This window comes from Cydia splendana, chromosome 9 (genome assembly GCF_910591565.1).
Source record: "Cydia splendana chromosome 9, ilCydSple1.2, whole genome shotgun sequence".
Classification (NCBI taxonomy): domain Eukaryota; kingdom Metazoa; phylum Arthropoda; class Insecta; order Lepidoptera; family Tortricidae; genus Cydia; species Cydia splendana.
This window is the reverse complement of record NC_085968.1, coordinates 10,216,592-10,239,813: the sequence shown is the minus strand read 5'-3', so window position 1 is coordinate 10,239,813 and position 23,222 is coordinate 10,216,592. Positions and strand designations below refer to the sequence as shown.

Here is a 23,222-nt window from a genome sequence, read left to right as displayed (position 1 = left end):
GGCGAGTTTCAAGTGTCGAGCTATGTTTCATAACACTGTTGCCATATGCTCACGCTTTAATCGGAACGTGGCAATTTTGTGGCATATTAATTAAATCAAAGCCTATAACAGTATCTATGATCGATGTGATTAAATGTTGTGTTTGTGTTTAGTAATTAGATAAGTGCGACATGACGGAGTACTTGAATAATAGTCGCCACAGATAAATCGGAGCAGCCGAGGTGCTCGACAATATCAGAACACGCACTGTTCAGATACATATTTGTGAGATATCCGATATATCTGATGTCGACTTTACATTGTTTTTAAAACTTGTGAATATAAAATAACCTCATAACGACGACATTCTTAGTTGAGCCTTGAAACATAATTTTAAATAATTCCTAATTGACACTTAGCTTACAAAATCTTTATAGTTTTATTTTGGCTCAAGGTAATATACATTTGTAAACATATAAAGATAAAATGTTCAGGCCTTATTGAAAGTGACAGTGACAATGAGAAAACTTTCATTGAAAGCGTAACAAATGTTAAATAAATAAACATAACAATTCCCAAAAATACGTCCTAACTCGCCAAAAATGGTGGCGCAAAAAGCCGACAAGGAAGCCGGTTAAGTTTCTACACGATTTTGCATTAATAAGAGGCTGTCGTACTGTCAGCGTGAAACGAAACGATCTCCACGCCGCACACACAATATCTGAGTAACAAGAGGCTTTCCTAAGGCACTAGGGGCGATGCATTGCGGTGTGGGGGACAGGATAGCAGCGGGACGAACTTATTTGTAAACTACCAACGTGCAAAGCAATACCAATAAGGCCATCATGCATTTTCAATCAGAAGGTACGTGGCCTTAAATCGGAACAAATTGGTAACTCCATAGTTATATCTAGATATAAAAAATACGTCGTTTCTTTTCTAGTAGGTAAGGTAAACGTATACTGGTGCTCGACGCGGTCCCAGTACATGTCATCTTGAAACTTGTCATTGTCAATAGAGGTGACAGCAAGGTGTCATTTATTGGGCAGCATGTCGAGCACTAGTACGTCTACCTTACCCACAGGATATTTTTTATAAATACCCCGTTTTCGGTAGGTATTTATAATTCTTTAAACTAAGATATTCAATCAAATAAATACAATTAAGAAATCATCAATCTGCCTGAAAATTCAAAAATGATTAGCGATAACCTTTTGATCCCTCGCACAAGAAGATAGAATAATGCTAGAACTGCCACTTCTTGGCCGGTGTATAAGCAGCGTAGCTCAATCCCTCGCACCTCGCTCCCATGAGAGGTGGCCTATGATAAACACAAAGACAAATAATTGGTACTTAAATTACTTAAAAGTTGGGCTCGAATTTACCAGCACTCATTTTTAGGTTTTAATTTAAAGTACTTATATTTTTATGAGACGTAAGTATAAGACCTAACTCCTTACCTAAGTGAGGAACAGCTGCTTTAATAGAAAACTTGCGCCCTATACCTGTATGCCACGGGGTCATCAGCCACTGGGCCAAGCGGTCGTGTGCCGGAACACGAAGGGCTACACCACGATAGCCTACACATGTTAAGGCGCAGTTCAATGAAAGCTCCCAGAGCTTTCTCAACCATTGCACCAAGCTCTAGCCCTGATGTGCTGTCCTCTTACTTTCACCGCAGCTTTACTCAGTATCACTCAAATCTCATCTCATTAGAATAGAGCTCGGGGGGACGGCTACACATTGCCTTAATCTCCGCAGATTCTATCGGTTGGTTTATGGAGTAAATATTTGTTTTAATGGTGAAATGTTGTGTAGTTACGTCCTAGAGAGTAGCCCTCTGGTTATAGAATGCTGACGGGGTGGTACCTTAAGTTTGAAAGAGTTATGGTTTACCAATAGACAGTACGGCCAGCACGGCACTTGTATATTCACATTTAGTTGCAGTTCGTCAAATAATCGTGCTTTACGACACTTCTACACGTAACATACCTACTTAGTCATAATTCTCACAATGTTATAAAACGAGAAGACGACAAACGTCAACGGCTGAAATTTGTAGTTGTGTAGTCTATTTTGTCATCGCAAGAGAAATGTTTGCTACTTTCACGTGGTACAAAGCTATACTTATGAAAACATTTCCTTGACACCGTAATAATTATCAAGTTTATTGAGTATTCTATTGTCACTACTCAGTGAACACAACATTGGTAGGTAGGTACTCAGTAAAACTGTCATTTCGAATAGGCGGCTACACTGTTTATTTAATGTTTAACAATAAACAGCATGATAAATATGTAGTACTTTCAACTACTTTCTTAACCCGTACCTTTGGTGCTAAATGAAAAGCTTTTACTTTCATGAAGCTGTATTAATTAATTAAGTGCCCTCCATTTTGAGGCATCGCTCGTAGCAGTTGCGCAATATTGCAGTTGGACAAATAAAGTTTTTTTATTTGATACTAACCTTTTTTAAGCGTTATAGTAAATGCATTAGGTACAAGGACAATATTTTGTGAGTGAAAACCTGTTTCAGTAATTGCAAATACACTTAAAGCTTTGATGCAAAGCAAAGTCCCATTTTCCATCGCTCTTGAGTGTAGGTTTTTATCGAATGGGAGCTGAGGTAGGTTCATAATGACTTTTTAGTAAAATACTAATTAATGTGTGCCATTTCTGTTGCATCCCTTCATAAATAATTATTTTAAACCAAGGAAGCTAAATAAACGTAACCTAAAACTGGAGATCTCCACGTAAAACATGTTCTTAAGCAATTTTCGATGCATTTCGCATTTATTCCGCGTAGCGACATACCGTAGCTGGCATGGCTGCCTGTCGCAGGCAGTTCTCATAACTAATGCCAGTCGTTTAGATAGCATCTGGTAATGTCCTCTTTCGGCCACGTCGAGACTGACCTTAGAACGTACGCAGTGCGTATAAACGTGACTGTCGTTACGGGTCACATGTCCGTGACATTTTTATTGTAGGTTTTCGTAATTTGCCACGTTTTGTTTTCCTATTTGCGAAGTTAATTTGCCGGTAGGTTTTTTTCAATTCATATTCTTTCATGTTTAATCTACTTAACGTTTACTCGGGTAATTCCGAATGTCTAAAACTGTCGGATAATTCCGAAAGGAGACTTTTATTATGATGGAATTAAGGGTGATTTTCATCTGAATTTCGGAATTATCCGACATTCGGTATTACCCGAATACACCTTACCTATATATTTTAAACCGAAAGAGCGGTATGTTCTTATACAATCTCAGATAAAGTTTCTATGCTTCTCAAATGAGCTATTTAAGCAGCTTTGAAGGGACTTAAACTTCCTATTCATGAGAAGTACTTACACAAAGCCGGAGACCGTACACCATTTGTAATTTGATTATGGTTTCGTTCGCCTCCAATGCATAAGAAATCAACATATCGAATGTGTTTAAAATAAACCGAAGCCGCAAAGACGACACGCATGGCCAGTGATGCTGATGACTTTAAGGGTTATTCGTATTATCAGTAAAAAGTATTTTTATGGTAAGTAATTTATATCATAATAAGACAAGGAAAAAAGATAACGTCTGCGAAATGTGACGTACGATGTTATTGAGAAGTTTACGTCACTATCTTATTATCTCACCCTTTCCGACATTAGGTAGTCGTATCTTAACTTATTCATAACAACCAAACTAAGATAGCAGGTCTTATTGTTATTAAGATGTCTGTTGAAAATTACCCTTAAGAAGTAAATGCTTAAGGTTTAATTTTGAGATACAAGTCAATTGCAACTCCCAAGTCCCCAAGTTAGTTATCCGCAATATCATTGTCTAGTGCAAGCATTGTCTTAGGTTTGGCAACCGTTGGGCAAGGCTGTGGCAACAGTCGCGTGCTGATAACGCCGCATTTCGCATGTTGGCCGAATTATGAGGTGATAGTTTAGAACTTATCAATTGCAATATTTGTGGAGGTTGTGCAAATTTAATATTTTGGTTTTATTTTGTGATCGAAATTTGATGCGAATTTAAAATTTATTTGGAATTGATACCGGTCGGTCGGTGCCGAATTTTCAGGCTAAGCGATTACTTAATATGTATACATATTATGTATCAAAATTAATTCATGATTTGAAAAATACACAATTTGAATAATTATTCAAACTTCCATCTTTTGGAAGTCGATTGTCATCTCGCGCATTAATATTGTTTAAAGAATTGAATATTCAATAATTCAACATCCCTATACCGTCCTCCCGCCAAAAAAAACACTTATATCGTTCGAATACAGTCTGAATGGGAGGATTAAAATTTTGAACACTTGAGACAGCCTCCTAAGGTTAAAGAGGAAAAGTGTCGAACATAATCGATTAAAAAAAAATCTAGCAAAGACAAGTCTACTTACTTTTGAACCTTCCTTTTATCATTCGTTTTTTGTAGAAAGCACAGAAATAGAAACTTTTCTATTAACGGCAGGTGCGACTACTTTTCACATAATGGGCGAGGAAACTTGTTTACTTTTTGTGCTTTTTTTACTGCGTGCGTGTGATGGTCGCGTTTATCAAGTGATTAAAGCGGTATCCAGACGGGATTCAGAAATGAAATTGGCGTCGATCTCCAATTTAATCACCAATTTTAGATTGATGGTGATATTAGAGCCCTCTAAATTGAAAAAATGTCCCATAACGAAAATACGTCACAAATTGGTATTCTTGCGTCCGCACCTCATTTTATCGGTAATATCGGTCATTATCGGCGGTTGAATTCGGCGAGCCAAATGGGGTTGGCAACTGTCAAAGGTTTGCCTAGATGGCGCCATCATAGCTTGCCCCTTTTTCTATGAGATTTGGCTTAAAGAGCTGGCATCCAGGGTATTAAAAAAACAAAAATTTGACACAATTCTAGGGATTGACGGGGCAAGCTATGATGGCGCCATCTGCTAAAAACTTCCACCGGCCAACCCCATTGGCGTTTGAGTCCGCACGTCCTGATTCGATCGGGCAATTTAATCAGATTGGCGAAAAATTGACTAGTCTGGATACGCCTTAATACAAGATGAAGTAAACACCTGTAGGTATTTTCTATTTATTATTAAAGATGTTATAGTAACTAGGTAGGTAATTATGCAAATATTAGAATATAAAATTTAACCCATTTGCAAGACCGAAGTGATCCCATAAGAGCTCCGCAAACAGTTTTGTGCGGAGCTCTGAAAACCAGCTCCCGGGGTAAAAGTGGCCAACATAATGATTTCCACGTTTGATAAATATATATATAGCTTATATAAATAATACATATGTACAGCTTTTGCACTAGAAACGACCCGGTAGGGTAGGAGAGTCATCCCTTTCTGTAAAAAAGTAACTAAAAGTTGTTATTTAAAAACAATGGTAACGGGTAACTTTCAATAAATGTTTATAGGTAGCCATATAAATTGGCCAGTTTTCTTCGGTATTTGAGAAAAATAATGATAGTGTACGTAACTTTAGCTAATACATACTACAATGTATGAAGAGAAAACCCGATATTCGCTAGCTCGGCGCTTACGCCTATGCGGCCATTGCTTTTCTGTGCGATAAAGTCGACTGCAGCGCAGTAAAATACAGTGCTAGGTGTTGTTTGCTTTAAAATAATATGTTTAAGTAAAAGTGTCACTTTCTTGTCGGAAAAAGTGGTTTCATCTTTTGAACGAGGAATGCAGTCTAAGTGTAGCTACAAAGTATTGAAATGATTATGATGGATAAATCGTGCTGGGATTTCAGTTTTATTTTATGGAGATGGAAGAGAGAGAGAGGTACTTTTGAAGGCAAAATATTGATATAATTAGTATTCGGGGGGGTTGTGAATTGAATCTGAATGTCAATACCTAGCTATCGTCACTTGTATATTCTGGCGTCTCATCTTAACAAATCAAGGGGCGGCAGATCGGAGAATAGACATAATGAAGCATGAATCCCCCTTCCAGATACTACGATACGATCCTTACTATCCGACCTTGACAGCCGCGTCCCGCCCCGCGTCGCGCGACGTTTACAGACAGACGAGACGACTATACATAGTCACCTGTCACTAGATAAATTGGAATTTAGTAATAATTTATAATAAACCATTTCTTAAAAAAATCTCACTTCGCTTTGAAAATTATTAATGTTAATAGATATTTTATAATTGGCTTTATACTCAACTAAAAGTTATTATTATTGTATAGAACTAAAATTAAATTAACATATGTTTTACTAAGTATATGAGATTGTGAGTAAGATTCATCCGATAAATAAACAGATAATAGTTTTCGCTGTAGACTGGCTTGATTTGATTAGGGCTTCAGACGTGGAAATGAAACGAGCAATTGCATATGCGGCTTCAAAGCTTTTGCAACTGAAACCACAGAATACATAAATAGAGTACTTACCGTACGGAAAGGACACTTCCTACAAAACCGAAGTTTGACAGCTATCCCCTATCCAGGGCCGAATCATGCTATCCCTTTCTAATGTATGGCACTATCCCTTTCGGCTATTTAGGGTTGTCCAAATTCAAGTGATTATCTTGCTTACGCGGAAAGAACGGGAACGGGACGTTCTTTTCTAACGGCTACTTAGGACTTAGGTAAAATGTGATTATGGTAATACTTATATTATGCGCAGTTGCAGCAACCTAATCCGCTTTTATTTAAATTGAATATGTTGGTAGTTATACAAACGACATAATCTTTATCTACCGTGCGTTCACCAACTAAAGTGTATAGCATTTGCAAAATGACGCGATATTTTGTTGAAACTTCATTTTTTTGACTTGTATCCAGGCGCAAATTCAATTTTTATAAAAATACTAGCGACCCGCCCCGGCACGGGTTATACAAAACCATAACAAATTATACACCTAAACCTTCCTCAAGAATTCTATTGATAGGTGAAAACTGCATGAAAATCTATTCCGTAGTTATCTATTGAGTTTATCGCGAACATACATACACACAAACTGACAAACGCGGCGGGGAACTTTGTTTTATAGGTGTAGTTGTTAGACTTGATCCACTCAGTTTAGGTCACATCTTTTCGACCGTTCTATTAACAAAATCCGCACTTAACTTTTTAAAATTGATAACGCGACGTGTAAAGCCAGCCAGTGTCTGTGTGCGTATTGCAGGGATGCGATCGATACGGCCGTCTGCTGCGGCACTGCGGTGGTCTGACCTTGCACTTGCTATTTTTAGATATGCCTTTTTACTTTTTTGACCGTTATTATTTTACTTTCGGAATAGTCAGCCAGTTGAGCCAGTGTGTCAAGTTTTGTAACGGTTTTGATTCTGCTGAGTCTTTATTTTGGTCGCTGTTTCAAAATGTACCTATTATACTCGTATAATTTAAATTAATGATAATTGTAATGGACTAATATATATTTTTATTATTTCAATATTTCCTGACCTAAAAATATAAGTTATTATCCAATTTTCAGCTGCACACTTCGACTTTATGTGTTAGATAGTAGATATTAAGGTAACACTTTTCTAACAAACAAATACTTTATTGGCACCTATCCGACCAATTTGGTCACTTAAAATTAAAAGTTTTGATTGTTATCGTATTAGAATTTTCTATTCGAAGTCTACTAAAGCGTAATATCGAACATGCGCGGGCGACAACAAGACGATTGAGAAAAGTTTCAAAGGTTTGTCTGAGTCTGCATATGCACTGTATAGAAAATGGTGCCGCTCAAAAAGAGGAACTTTTATCCTTATTGCCTTTTATTTCAGCTTCTATTTAAGAGAAGAAGTTTTACACGCGTTTCACTGAAGAAGTTTGTATGAAAAAAAAGTGCAGTAGGCAGTTAGGTACACTGTACCTTGCCCGCCATTAAAGTACCCCTCAGCAGCTGTAGGTAGCTTATTAGAAAAAAAATGTAAGTACCTACAAAATTTTTACTAAACTTCTGACAGCTTCTCACAGTATCGAATAGCTCTGACATTGCACTGATTTCGTTAGGTCCTACACTGGTAGATTTTATTATTTATTTCACCAACCATTTGAAGGGACACGGAAAACCTTAAGTTAGTCATTATCCATGCATAGGTACTTCAAGGGCAGTTTTAATGACCCCATAATTTACCCTAACAATCAATCAATTTCCCACGAATCCCCGAAACTACCAGGAAAAAATCTAATTACAGCTTTTACTCACCATGACACTATAAATAGTCGAACTAAAAACGACAATGGCGTAAAACAATGGCGTCGCGCGTCGTCGCCTGCAATTTGCCGGCCTTGGCCGTCGATGCTTCCGTCCTCGGGTGACTCATGAAACTCATGATATGTACCACTAAATGGTCAGATAGACAAAAACTCTTCCATTTATCTAACAGCTTTGACATAATACTCGTAATCGGTAAGACATGACGGCGCTATGAACCATTAAGGAATAATTTACTAAAAAAAATAATATTTGCACCTGCATTGCAGCTGCAGCACCTGATTAACCTCTGACAATCTTCATTATGATTCTGAATCTGAGATGCCATCAATAAGAAAAATGTGGAGAAAATCAGGACCCAATATCAACGACTACACCTACGTCTGAATTCCGATCCTTATCCTACGATAATATCCTTAAATGCAGTATTAGATTATGCCAAGAGTTAATGAATACTCGTAACATAACAGTATAAATTAATAGTTCAGTAAACGTGTTCCATACCTAAAATATGGAACGTTTTCGGCTCTGTTTCCAACTTTATGTGTTCATTTTTGAGACCTAGTTAGCCGCCGTGACTTCATAATCACTAAAGTTTTATGGATACCTAATATACCTATGTAGAAAGTTAGATGTTTAATTAAACAAGATAGTTGCTAGTCTTGCCAAAACACTATACTATTTAATCATTGCTTAACTATATTTAGGTATTTACCTTACCAAGTGATTAATCATGAGCAGCCTAGGGACCAATCAGGTCAGTATTTGCACACAGCAATTTCTTCTCAAGACTGCGTTATTTGCTGTATTTTCCGACTAATTTCCGGACCATTTTCCTTTAGTCGATGTAATTAACTTACTTGCTCTGATGTGGGTTATTACCATTTCGGTTCTAGATAAATCTTTAAAACTTAGCTGTTGCACTAATATATTATAAATATCTTATATGTTGTGTCTACGTGGAAAATGGATTATTTTCGAATATATTAGGAATAAGTAAAATTTCAATAAGTAATAGTAAATTGAAATGGAACGTATTAGCAACCCTGATGGATAGACCGCAGACCGCAATAATGTCACGTGCGTTGGTATCGTATCAGTTTTCACCTCGCCGGTCTGCGAGCCTAACTAGATGATTTATGGCAACTATGATTTATGATACTATGCAACTAGGTTTAATTATAATTAAATTGGCATAACGAAAATATTTTAATGCTACACCAAAGTAGGTATACCACTGGTATAATTCCACGTGTACAATAAGTAATTAAATTTCTTTACTGTTTTAAGATGAGGCATCAGACTATTACTTATACAGCATCAGTAGCTGATATAGGGTATCTTTAAAAACATTAACATTAATTAAAATTTGATTTTAAACAATTATAACTGGATGCTTAATGCCGATATGTATCTCCAAAATAATAAGAAGGTATAAAAAAGTGACACAATGAAACGCAAAACATTAAAAACAATCTATAGTTTATATATAAACTACTTACATACCATCACTAAAATAAATGAAGCCTATTTATGGTAATAATTAAATGTAACTGTGTACATAATTGTATATATTAAAGGAGTAAACATCATAATGTATTTTCTCACTCATAATAGTTATAATATAAGCCCGCAGAATAACCTTAGCTACGACTGGCGACTTATAAGGTAATCTTAATAGGTTCACTCGATTCCAGCGACATCGACAGATGAATCACACGCAGCGAGCGCATGCGCCGACCTTCGGCCGATATAGAGCCGAAGATATTTGTAGCTATATGCAGATAATTTGTTCCAACCATGCATTAAAGGTCAAGACACATTCGAACATTATTGGCTTCTATTTAGGACCCTTTACAGGGGTAAATCACTACACCTTATAAAACAAAGTCCCGCCGTCGCCTCTGTCTGTTTGTGTGTTTGTATGTTCGCGATAAACTCTAAAACTACTGAACGGATTTTCATGCGGCTTTCACCTATCAATAGAGTGATTCTTGAAGGTTTAGGTGTTTAATTTGTTACGGTTTTGTGTAACCCGTGCGAAGCCGGGGAGGGTCGGTAATCATTTATAATGCATAATATTTTTTTTCAATGCTAATTCTGATTTGTGGTGTATATGTAGTTGAGCTATGAGAATAAAGACCATCACTATCTGACCATCATAATTTTGTTTATTCCACGAATAACTCATCTGTGAAATATACTCGTACGTAATTATAATCTGTCAATACTCAATATTTTCTCATCTCAATACTTTTGTTGGTTTGGTTATTGGTTAATCGTACGTTATTTGAGTTGAGATATTTAAAATGTGTCATAAAGTCATCCATGTTTGTACTGTCTGTTCCGGCCCTAAAACAAACGTAAAACCCAAATGGAGTAAGCTATTGTTCAGGTGACTTACAGTTACCACCTCGGTACACGGTCACCGGAACTCTTGGTACAATCTCGACACACCATCTGCATTGTTTCGGACTAGTTTTGTTAAGAAAGTTTCCTTTCTCGCACATTTGAGGCCGATTTTTGAGGAATTTTGATTTCATTTTTGTTTATAACCGTATTTATGATATCTTGCCAGCTATAATATCTTTATTTATTTGGTGAAACGTTTCTCCGGAAAAACAAGTAATCATTTCGTCAGAAAAGTGCTTGGGTCACCAATTATATGCTTTTCTGTTTCGCCCCATGGTTGACTGGTAGAGAATGCATATAGCGGCATTAAGTCCGCCTGTTGTACTTCTTGTATGTGCAATAAAGTTTAAATAAATAAATTATTGACACTTTTTTTACAGTAGGACTGATTGCCTTGTATAAATAAACATTGCAACGTTATTAATAACTACTCCCACATCTACGTCTCCGCATGCATAATCAAAAGTAACCGACAAATAATTAAGTGCCTAAGAAATCAAAGTATCTTCCCGCAATTTTGCAATTAAGTGTTTATTTTTATTGTTCGGAACACGCAACGTCTGGCCCCTCCCACAGGCGGTTGAAGAAATGAAGAAATGTGACCACTGAATTTGTTTCATACGTGTACACTTAATTTTAGGTACTTTGACTTTTCGTAAATTTAAAATTAGGTTTCACGTTTAGTTTCACAAGTGATCTTTCACACTGAAAATATTCAGATTAAGATCCTTCTTAATCATGTTGTATGTTCGATGTTCGTATCGGCGTTTACAATCGGAGATGAGCGAAGTTTCAGAATACAATAAAAACTTATCTATGAAACCGTAAAAATATTTCTATCACAAATCTTGAGACACACGCGCCTTCACATTAAGCAGGGTTTTGTATTACCTATACAACTGGCGATTTTGTATAGTTGCCATAAGGTTTAATTTAGCTTCATCCGTGTGACAGTGGTTTATTGTACCGTAAGCGATGTTTAGGGTACGTTTTCGTCGGTGCTCTCCTCAGGTACTCAGCCGACGCGACTGTCGTCTGTTATTCTCGTCTCAAGAAGTGTTCTCCGCCAAAAAAATACCGCCAGGCCCTTGCGAAAGCAACGGAATAAACGGTTTGCTTTGTTTTCAAGACTAGACATTAGGATTTGGACTCATTTATTAGGTAGCTACCATACATTACAATAGAGAGCGACGTATTTAAATGTTAAAACCAGATAGGACTTTTTTATTAAATTAAAATAGTTAAGTAAGAAATAGCCAAGTTATCCACTTGACGAGATTAAATACGAGACGAGTACGTAGAAAATAGCTACGTATAGATAAAGAAGATCCGAAAATATCCTATATCACAAACAAGCCGACATCGAGGAGGTGTGAACAATACGATTTCTTCCCACGCCAACACTTCAAACTGATTTAAAATAAATAGAAACGGCTCTAAACGAAATCCATTTTCACTTAAACTTAACTGCTGCGTGCCAAGTTTCATATTGCAATGGATTTCGTTTCCAGCGTATTGTTTTTTACTTCCTTTTATTTTTACACATCAACAGTCGTTAAGTCAGAAAATTCGACGCGCAGTTATTGTACGAGCTTCACTCCTTTCTTCTAAATGTATAACTATAACATGCGAAACGCATTTGAAAAGGTCAATGACATAAACTCTAACATTCGTGGTTATGTTGTTTCAAATGTGTGAAAAGTAGTGCGTTGTTAACATTCTTGCAATTTTTTGCGGATATATTGATCATATTCAAGCATTCAAATGGAATTGGTTTCATTTACAAGCTGGTGTAATCAAGGCTACCTAAAAAAATACCTTTATCTTAGAAGACAGCTCTGTAATTAGGTATATGTATAGACGTATCCATCAATAGAGGTATTTTCTTGTTTTTTATTAATTTTAACCGCTTTTTTAGACTAGACCTGAGCGTTCCTTTAACTTCTGAGATTGAGGTGTCATTAGATTTTTCTTACTAAGATATCTACTATATCTAGTGATTTCAAGACGTATCGAAATTTGAGTTGGCACTTATGTAGTAATTTGCTTGTGTACCACAGTTTATCGATGAGGTTGTAATGTGGACTTGGTAAGATGTCGTAAGTTGTATTACACTAATCTGTCAAAAGTGTCAACAGACAGTAACAGTTCTTGGTCTTTAACCCGGTTAAAATATTATGCGATAAATTTATTCATCGATTTTATAAGTAATTAGTTCAAAGCCAAACATATTACTTTTTGACTGTTAATTTACTGATAGAAGTACTTATTTTGATTTGCTTCGGTACACTTGGAAGGGAAACTCTAGTAAATATTGTTTTGTTGTTTTAGAAGGAAAGTGACACCTACCTACATCATTTTATGAATAGTAAAATAGTTAAGTACGGGTTGATCGGTGTCTTAATTATATTTTTAATAGCACCTAAAGACATTACATTTCAAAGTAAGTAGTTGTATATTTTTAAAATATGATCTGTAAGATTGTACCATTGTTATATTATTCAGCAACCACTGCCAACGCCTTTGGACAGCCCTATTATAAAAGGGCTATAAATTCGGTGTAACAATGTAAAAACCCTATGCGCCAGCGCCTGTTCTGTAATGAAGCTGTAGCAACTTAAACTGGAAATTGGTGTAAGATACAATCCGGACTTGGCAGCGTTTTCTTCCGGGGACGTTGTTTATCGACCACTGACGCGACTCGTTCCGCTCACAAATGAAATGAAAATAACATTGTTTACTATTATCCAATTTTATTTTGCACACATTCACACAATACTCATAAATTATACATCTGCAGAAAGCGTTATCCCCGGTATACTAAAAAAAGTCAGGTAGGTACAATCAAACATACTAATTCGCTACATCATCATCATATATGTAAGTATATAAAATCGAAAAACCAGAACGGGATAAAAAAACCGGACAAGTGCGAGTCGGACTCGCCCACCGAGGGTTCCGTACTTTTTATTTAGTATTTATTGTTATAGCGGCATTAGAAATACATCATCTGTAAAAAATTCAACTGTCTAGCTATCACGGTTCATGAGATACAGCCTGGTGACAGACAGACGGACGGACGGACAGCGGAGTCTTAGTAATAGGGTCCCGTTTTTACCCTTTGGGTACGGAACCCTAAAAACGAGGGAAGAAGCGAGATGGCGCCTTACAAATTTCTAAAAAAGTTTTTGACACGTTTCTCAAATACGATATTTGCTTCGGGTTGGTGTGGTGAAAAAAATTGTGTTTCACTCGGGGGCAAATTTTGTTTAACCCTCGTACTTTGAAACCCTCGCAACGCTCAAGATTCCGTTTTTCGATTTTTTTCAATTTTGGAATCTTTCGCTTGCTCGGGTATCAATATTAGCACGAGCGGTTAAACAACAACTTTTCCCCCTTGTAAAACAAATAACTATTATGGGTTAGGTAATTTTAATATGCGGCGACACCCATAGTCTAATAAAACATGGTCTTCCATTCCCAGAGTGACACGGGCCTACGTCACAACAACATGGCCGCTATATATAGCGCTATCGCATATTATCATATAGCGCTGTCGCATGATGACGTAGGCCCGTGTCAGTTAGGTGACCTAGAAAAGACGGGAATGGAGTACCAGGCGGAGTATATTATTATACCATGGCGACACCGATGCCATTAAAGGGACCGATGACATGGTTACATTGGTTAGGTAGCGACATAAAATAAAAACACATTCATTCAGTCATTCATTACTTCGGTCTTTGTCATAGCATCGATCTAGACTCTAGATTCTAGAGTGTTTGCTATGTTTGGTATAAAAAGATGTAGGTGAGTAGGTGTCTAGACTATCCTGTGTCCTCCCAATTTTTGTGCTAACTAAATCAACAGTTGAAGCGTGAAACGAACGACAGAGAACGTGAGCAAATTCATTTATTTTCTCTTTGCTTTTTTATGACTTTATTTTGCTTTTATATGTATATGCGCTTTTCAACAGAATTCGATATAGGTATAGAAGGGACACATACATTACATACAATTCTGGTGCTACACTACGATACAAGATAATTAGTGGGTAGTTCTATCTGCCAGACCGAGTTCTCACGATTTAGCTTAAGATACGCTTATAATGCTTGTAACTGTTCAGAATAATTAAAAGGTCAGGCGCAACTAGATTTAATGGTTTAAGTTCTAGAAATACGGTAAGTAAATCGGCTAACTTGTGGCAATGTCTTAGCAGGATTTATTGCCTATTTTGTATTCATTTAAACACTATTCGATCGGATTTCGTGATTAACCAACTCAAAAAAGACATTACATTCAAAATCTAAATATTTTATGTCAGTTTACCTTTAATTAGGTATGTACTTAAATTCTTCAATTTTGTCATTGAATAACATCTCGATTTTACACGTATTTGAGCGTTTTCCAAAAAAAATGTACATTTCATTCATGTCTTCAAAATATTGACTTCTTGGGCTCATTTTACTCAGAATCATTTGTACATTCACGCCTCATACGAGGGGTGTTCAATAAGTACTTAATGAGAATGTTAAGGACGCAAATATCTTTTAACTTATTTTATTTTATTTTTCAATATAGTCACTTTTTAAGAGTATACACTTGCTACCTATATCGTTTCTCTAAACCTAAAATTCCCTTTTTGAAAGGTATGGTTAGTTTCTGAGCGTCCGCTGGGAGCTCGTTCTTCCTCTTTTAAACTCAGCACACCACCGTGCAACCGTAGAATAAGAAGGAGCGTGAACCCCTAATGTTTCTTGGAAATCTAAATTAACCTACTCTGTAGTATAATTTTTCAAGTACAGATATTTAATTACCGCACGAACTTCAATTTTCTCCATTATTGCCTATTTGTCCCGACATAACGAAATGAATGTGTTCGATTTAAAAAAAAACAAACGACTGCTAAAAATTTTTATTTTATTTATCATAACAATTAAATTTTCGTACAAAATTTTGGGACACATTTTTTCATGTATGAGGCGTGAATGTACAAATGATTCTGAGTAACATGAGCCCAGGAAGTCAATATTCTGAAGACATGAAACCTTTAATTTTATCATATCACATCAAATTTACAGCAAATTGTTTAGCCTGCGTTAGTTGGCTCGCCGCCAACTGTGGACCAAGGGTGGAACTCTCTTGTCAGCTACCAGCCCCTTAGTTTGGGGGTGCGGGAATTTAATAAAAACTGCCCCGTGGAATGTATGGGGCTGCTTGCCATTAACAATGCGAGAATGGGATTTATGGTAAATCTAATATGGAACAGGACATAATTCTGGCCTTTTATATAATAAATAATCCAATCTAATTTGGTATTAGGCCCTGTGTAAGTTTTACTGTAAAACGCTCAAACGCTAAAGCTAAAATAAGTACATAAATAGTAATTAAAAATATAAATCTTACTTAAATGAACGATCATTAAAAAATTGACCTTTCTTGAAAAATATCCGACGTGAGAATTTGTTAGCATTTTATTTCCTAATCTGCGTAGGAGGCACCATCAATACAATTTAAACCAGACTTAAACGACCAACAAATTGAATCCAAATCGATTATTACAATCTAAATTGAAATCGCACCAAAGGTTGTCAATTATCATTCTGTATGAGAAGCGTCACCGGACGCAGCGCCAGTCTGTCCAGGGATTAGCAACCGTTGGTTTAGCCATTATCCACCCAGTTTGGAAAACTGAAACCGCTATTTTATATCCACATTAGCATAAACGTTACTTGTGCCCTTCGTAAGTGTACTCGTATTTCTGTCATGTGCATTTCCCATATTTAGTAAGTCCTCTTTATTCATTATGCAGGTGAATGTTGAGAGTGGCTACTAATTAATTTTTAACAGGAAAGGATTTGCTATAGAAAATTGTTTGGTAATGTAAGAGAGTTGCAGTGAACAACACTTAATGATAACTTATTTTAATCACCATAGACATATAGCTATATGTATGTAAAAAAGTTAAGGTACGTAAAGTATAGCGTATAACTACGCTACCTTAACTTTATGGAAAACGAAAGTTATAATGGTTATTTAAAGATTGTGTACGTAATATAAGTTTCTTTACCTACTTACATAGTTAAATGACTTCCCATGTAACATCGCTATGCCATTACGCTTACAAATTATGATTTGGAAATTATACAAAGTTTTATTTAAACTAGTCCTTATTTATGACTACATACAGATCATTTATAAAACCTAAATCATAATGTTTGTAAAGCACTGTCCCTATTCATCGAGTCTCGTCACGTGTCACGATAAGGTGTGTAATATGTAATTATCATAATTAGATTATAATAAAGGTTGACCGTGACTGGCCTGTCGAAGCAGAGCTGCGATGTTTTGTTCTAAAAGCTTAATGAAATTATAGAGCTATTCGTATAAAAAAAGGATATTTTTTTATATGTAGGTACTTTTAAAAATATAGAAAGGCCTTGTTTGCATTAATGATTTATTCATTAAGTGGACTTTATAACTAGCGTAGAGTGCACTTTTAAGTACTTTACTTAGGTTAATTCAGTTTTTAATTCAAAATGATAACATATGAGAAAGTACCATCATTACTTACGACAGTTACAAATACCTTCCTTACCAGCATGGCTATACATAGATTACACTGGTAACATCAACAAACTGAACAAATTCTAAAGAAAAACAGTTTTGTGAATTGGCAATTTGGCCATATCCAATGTAACATGACCAGAATATTCATATTGCTTCTTTGTAGTTAGGGATCTAAAGTCGTTGGACGTGAAGTGAAAAGCACAGTCGTAACGGATATAAAGACGAATTAGCTGCCATTGGGGCTACGGTAAATCGGCGCGATTATATTTTAGTAATGAATGGTACTCCCACTCGAGGTGTGATGGTTCATTCACACACGCACGTAGTACTATTATTTAATATGTGACATTTAGATCCCGTTTTCGTTGTTATACGATACGTTAAAAATAACAAATGAATTGTGTATTACTTAGAGTGCCATTTAGACGGATCATGAATTTGCAAGCGATTTTTGATACATTGCGGTATTTGGTCGATCGACTGAATTAATTGTGAATCTGTACTGTAGTTAGCAATGTATTGAATATTGCATGCAAGTTATTGATCCATCTAAATATGGGGCTTCAGACTGAGATTTTTTTTTTCTTAGATATATTTTGTTACCATGGTCTATTTTTTAAACAATAATTCGTAGTTCCTCAAATGGATTTCATTATATAATGTCTCTTACTTAATACATGCAGTCTAGTTACACCAGTTTAGTACTTAATGCATGTTATTTACTTGCATTGTGATATTTGCACATAAAATGTAGATTATTGCCACTTTTCGGTGGTTAACACTTTCCAAGTGAAAATTAGCAACTCCTTGGTCGTAACAAACATGACTAACATATTTGTAAGTAGCTGTAGTTAAGTGCCTACACATTTCTTTGAACAAAAATACAGATACTAGTAAACCAACCCGACCAATACCAATTTAATAGGGGATTGTCTTTCTGGTTCTTTTCAGATCATGTGGTCCAACAATGTAAGTCGCTAAATAAAAATAATGAAAGAGTAATTCATTCACAAAGATGGAAAAGCAATGGAAACGAATCATTAGTGGCACGATACGGTATCGCTACAAGAAAGTTCTGGGCCCACTCATCTTGTCTACGATCTAGTTCAGCCTAATCTGCTCTGGTCAAGCAATATAGGCCGTTTTTTGTCTCACCTTTGTTTTGCGAATCTCGTGTGCGTACTTGATATTATATGTGTGTTAATTTCATTGTTGGGTTACTTTTGTGCAGACTACTGTTATTGCTGATTCTATTTATTTCGTTTTTATCTAGCGTACCATTCTCTTCTATGACTGGTTTCCTTATGACTGAGGATTTTCATCATCGAGAGATCTACAAATTCCGTCGTTATAATCTGCCGTAGAAAATTCTACTTCATAAAATTACAGAGGATATACGATTGTATAACTGGCAACAAATACCTACGAATAGCATGATTTCAAGTGAATCAATATGAGTAACTCTTATCCATATCAGTTAGCACACTCGACATAGATGCGAAGCAAAGCGGTCAAATACGAATTTGGTCGACTAAGTACCAAAAGATAAAAATATTACTTATAATAAAACACTTCGTCTCTTCAATATAAAACTAATTGTATCAACTATACTATACATACTCGTATACATCGTTCTCAATTGGTTTTGACGTACTCATTCAATTTCTACATTTAAATCCTTTCTCGTCGTCAAAGGTCGGTTGCATTTTCACTTGTAGGTATTGGATTTGCATTTCGGCATTTTCTTCCTCTCTTCATACAATATTTAGTTTCCTCTATTATGAAACCGTTTAAATCCTGCTAACCATAAAAATAACGACGTATCTTTTATTGTTCCGCACTTCACATAGCCGCCAGCGTTTTAACTCGATTAAAGCACCGACTCACGCCCGCAAAGCTTTATCAAATCCTGAAAACAATAATCAAAATTCGTTCAGCTTAGTTAACAATAAATTGGAGACGACCCCAATGATGATGTAAAGACATTACTCTCGTAATGCATTTGTTGCACAATCGGAATTGGCGCTTACTCCGTTGTAATGGACAATGGTCCAGTGTGGCACGACCTTAATTCTTAAAATGGTGCGGTGCCGCAATTTATAACGAACAACGGACACGCGATTGCCCGAGGAATTTGAAAAAGGAAGTGTTTTATGGTCGAACGCCTACAACATAGCACATATTGCCTACATATTTTTAGGGGCTACTTGCCAGTCTAGGCCGACAATGTTGTATGAACATTCGTTGCCGACGCGTGTCATTATAGCACCTGCAACATGGTGCTTCTCAGCCTAATAAAGGACACTATTTCCGCGCATGTTTGAGATAATAATGTCAGTTAAGTGCGAGCGCCTGTGCTTTGGCAACAAGAATCATCTTATTATTCGCTATCTAGTTTTACGAGATAAGTGATCTGTAAGCAGCATAGCTGTCCCGTAGAAATATGTGCTGGATTATATAATTAGTCGCCTTCCGCGACGATGTTTATAGCCATAACGCCTGGCTTATAATAAACTGTATACAACTGTCCAATAGAAGTCGTGTTTAATGTTGTTGGATGTTAAATAACTTTCTTTAAGTAATTGTTAGTGTAATTGTCGGTATTTGAAGCATGTAGTTCTTTGGTAGAAGCATGTAAGATGCATGTATTATCGAGATTTGTTAAAGTACGCCGTAATTTTATCAATTTAGTTACACGATTGCCACGGCTGAGCCTAGTGTGGGGATCACTGTACCTACTGCTTCTCTTGGAATGCTAATTTCTTGAAATAAATATACAGGCTGACCTTAGCCATTGGACAAACCCTGAAATCCCACGTAGGGTTACTTCTCAGAAATGCTCTAACGGTAATATTTTTTTAATTAGAACAAAAGATAAAAAAATAAATTATCAAACAAAAGTTATTTCCAATAATCGACAACAAAAAGAAACATACTGTATTAATCATTGGCAGCGCTTTTGACAATTTGTTTGAAAATGTGCGGCAATGATGATATTTGTCAAAAGTCAGAATCTTATTAATGTCATAAATAAAAAAGATAATCAAAACGGTCGAAGAAGGTTTCATACTATTTATTACCTCAGGAGCTACACATACAGGTTGCTCCAAAGTAAAAAAATCGTAATTTGTTAATTTCTTCGTAACCGCTACGCCGATTGTTATGATACTTTGTATACTGGTTCTAAATACCCTAATGCATATGTTCATTTCGGCTTTGTCCAATGGCTAGGGACACCCTGTATATTGTTATTATTTTTTATTTGAATTAAATTCGCCTTTGAAAATCAATGTGTTTAACATGATAAAAAATAATAAGCTGCAAAAACTGAATGGAAATTAGTACAATAATTCAACTTCAAGTCGTTATATTCATTGCATTGCTGATTGTGCAAGATTTTGCAGATTGGACAAAGAGCTTGTCACGTATGAGTTAGACTTTGTTTTACCGAGGGGATATGCCTCAAAGGTACTCTTGACAGCTGTTGGGGGAGTGTGACATGACAGCTCATTGACATATGTCAACATTTTCCTACGAATTGTAACAATTTTCTTATGTGTTTACCTATGTGTTTATTTACGTGATTTGCATAGGTACTAACAAAATAGGTAAGTAAGTGCATAAAATGTATGTTGGTCAATACCTTGTACCTATGTCAAACGAAATGAAACGAAACCCCGAAATGGCGAAAAAAAAAATTTACCCTCCCATAGAAAATGGACCAGCCAAAATGTATGAAACAACATAATTTTTTTTTCGCGCAAAACGCGTTCATCAATTAAGTACAATTTTTAATACTCAAACAAAATTTGACTTAAAATTAATCCACCATTATCTATGTAGACAAATTTCCAGCGATTGTCAAACCCGTGAAAGGACACGGTCTCCTTGTTCTCAAACTATCAGTAATCAGCCGGTCAAGGGCCGACAGTCGTAAATCGTTTGTCGTTACAACTATTGTCTTCGTGAAGGTGGTTACGGCTTTAATTTCAGAGATGACAGTTTATAATGAGATGCGTGCTAATGCCTTGACTTTAATTTTTAAAGTATTAACGACTACGTAGTACCTTAAAAAAATATCTGTACGGTTACCATCAGTTAGTCACTGACATAAACGCTGTCGAGAACGTAATTTACTTTCTATACATCCCGTTTGCACTAATATGCGAGTGCGAGCGAGATGTATAGAAAGTAAATTACGTTCTCGACGGCGTTTATGTCAGTGACAAACTGATGGTAACCGTACTGAACAAGGTATTAGGTAACTATACTCTGTATCTTTAGGTATTTAAATATAAGTAAACAAAATCTACCCTCAAATGGCTCCTTAAGCCAGTTGAGGGTAGAAGAAAACATTACACGATCAAATAATGTAAGTAGGTTAAGGTCAGGTCGTTCAGTGACTGATCAGGCAGTTTTGTAATTGGTCGGTTAACCAATAAATGTTATGACTACCCGAAAATGTACAAATTGTTTGTTTACTTTTTTATTTAAATACCTAAAGATACAGACTATAGGCTACAGGAGTAATCAAACCGATATCTTGTTTATTTCTCCTAAGATTTTACTTAGAAATGGCACAGTGATTCACCCACTTATAACGGAAACATAAATAACGTAACGGATGCATAATATCTACAACTTAATCGCAAGATATGGGAATTACTTACGATTTTATTACTCGAATAAAACCGCACCGTATTGCACTAAATACGAGGCAAACCGGTGATCCGTAACACCCTACAGCTAAAGTAGTAGTAATTTAAGTACCTACTTGCTCCATAAAAAGTTTTCTCCGATAAATAGGAAATAGCTGACTTATCCACATTTCGCACTTGATTTCATGTTTCGAGGTCGCAATGGGTCAGTTGACAGGTGTCGTTGGCGATGTAGAACTTATGAAAATGCTATTACAAAACCCGCAAAATTATTATATACAATTTTCCACAACATCTCTAACGGCAATCAATTTTTGAAGTAAAAACTTCTTTAGCGGCGCTGTGCACTTTTTGTGATGGGGAAAAAATGTTAAACTCGTAACAGGTGTCACGTGACCGTAAGACGTAAGACTGTTATTGAGTTTTCACTTCTGCCGACAATCCCGGAGTGCAACTCGTTTTTTTTTTCAAATAGGACAAGTGACACATACTGGCTCAGCTAATTATCTTTTGCAAGTAAGTACCTGCTTTTCCAATTTGGGCTGGCACTGACAACTTTGTGCTATATGAGTATTAAGATTATGACACTTTATAATTGGGGTATTGTGAGGCGTTGCTACACTACACTAACCATGTATGGATGATGACGGTATGTTACATCGATAAGAAGTTCGTATTATGAAATGCAAATCCAATCATTTCAAAGTAACTTAGGGCTTTATATGATGTAAGAACGAACCTGTGTATTTATGATGAAGATAAATAAATAATGCTTGATATGCAATGCTTGAAATACGAGTACTGTATTTCAAGCATTGTTTGTATCAGTAACGTTAACGTGGGATGTGTCGTCAGAATTGTTTCAACTCTCTAATGTGATGCGACAATAAATTAAAATTTACGCTTTATCAAGGTTTTTTAGCTTCTGACTAACACTGTTAAGAAAACAGAACACGATGTGTACATAAAAAAAATTTGGAAAACTAAATTATTCTTGATGAACTTGCTGACCACCTCTCACACATAACCTTAAAGAAGTATCATGTCTATTTTTTGTGCAATCTGAAAAAAACTTCTAGAATACCTGAACCAATTGACAAAGAATCACTGCCTATAGTAGGTACAAAGCTAGTTATATAAACATCCTTATGCATTGCAATGAAGTGATTGAAAAGAAAGCTCATTAAAAACCAGAGTATTTCATTTCTGTTCAATCGGACGTGCACCTGCGGCTGCTCTGAATACATCCCTCACATCTGCACCCCCATTTCTAATAATAAGGATTTAAATACGTATTGAACAGAGTCTTTTAAAATGTTAATTGGAAGGCGATTTATTACTGTACTCATGGACTGAGTACAATACAGGGCGAACTATCTAAATCAGAGAGTAGAAAGGAAAACTAATTTCATAGGTAACGTAGGGAA

At 36.0% G+C, this 23,222-nt stretch overlaps 2 protein-coding genes across 2 annotated transcripts in view; both read left to right on the top strand.

Moving 5' to 3' along the window:
* The window catches only part of LOC134793521 (pre-rRNA-processing protein TSR1 homolog), a 561,986-nt gene that overhangs the window by 142,427 nt on the left and 396,337 nt on the right, over positions 1-23,222 (top strand). The gene's annotated exons all lie outside the window — the stretch shown is intronic.
* LOC134793519 (probable serine/threonine-protein kinase DDB_G0267686) overlaps positions 1-23,222 on the top strand; it is a 185,727-nt gene that overhangs the window by 12,271 nt on the left and 150,234 nt on the right. The gene's annotated exons all lie outside the window — the stretch shown is intronic.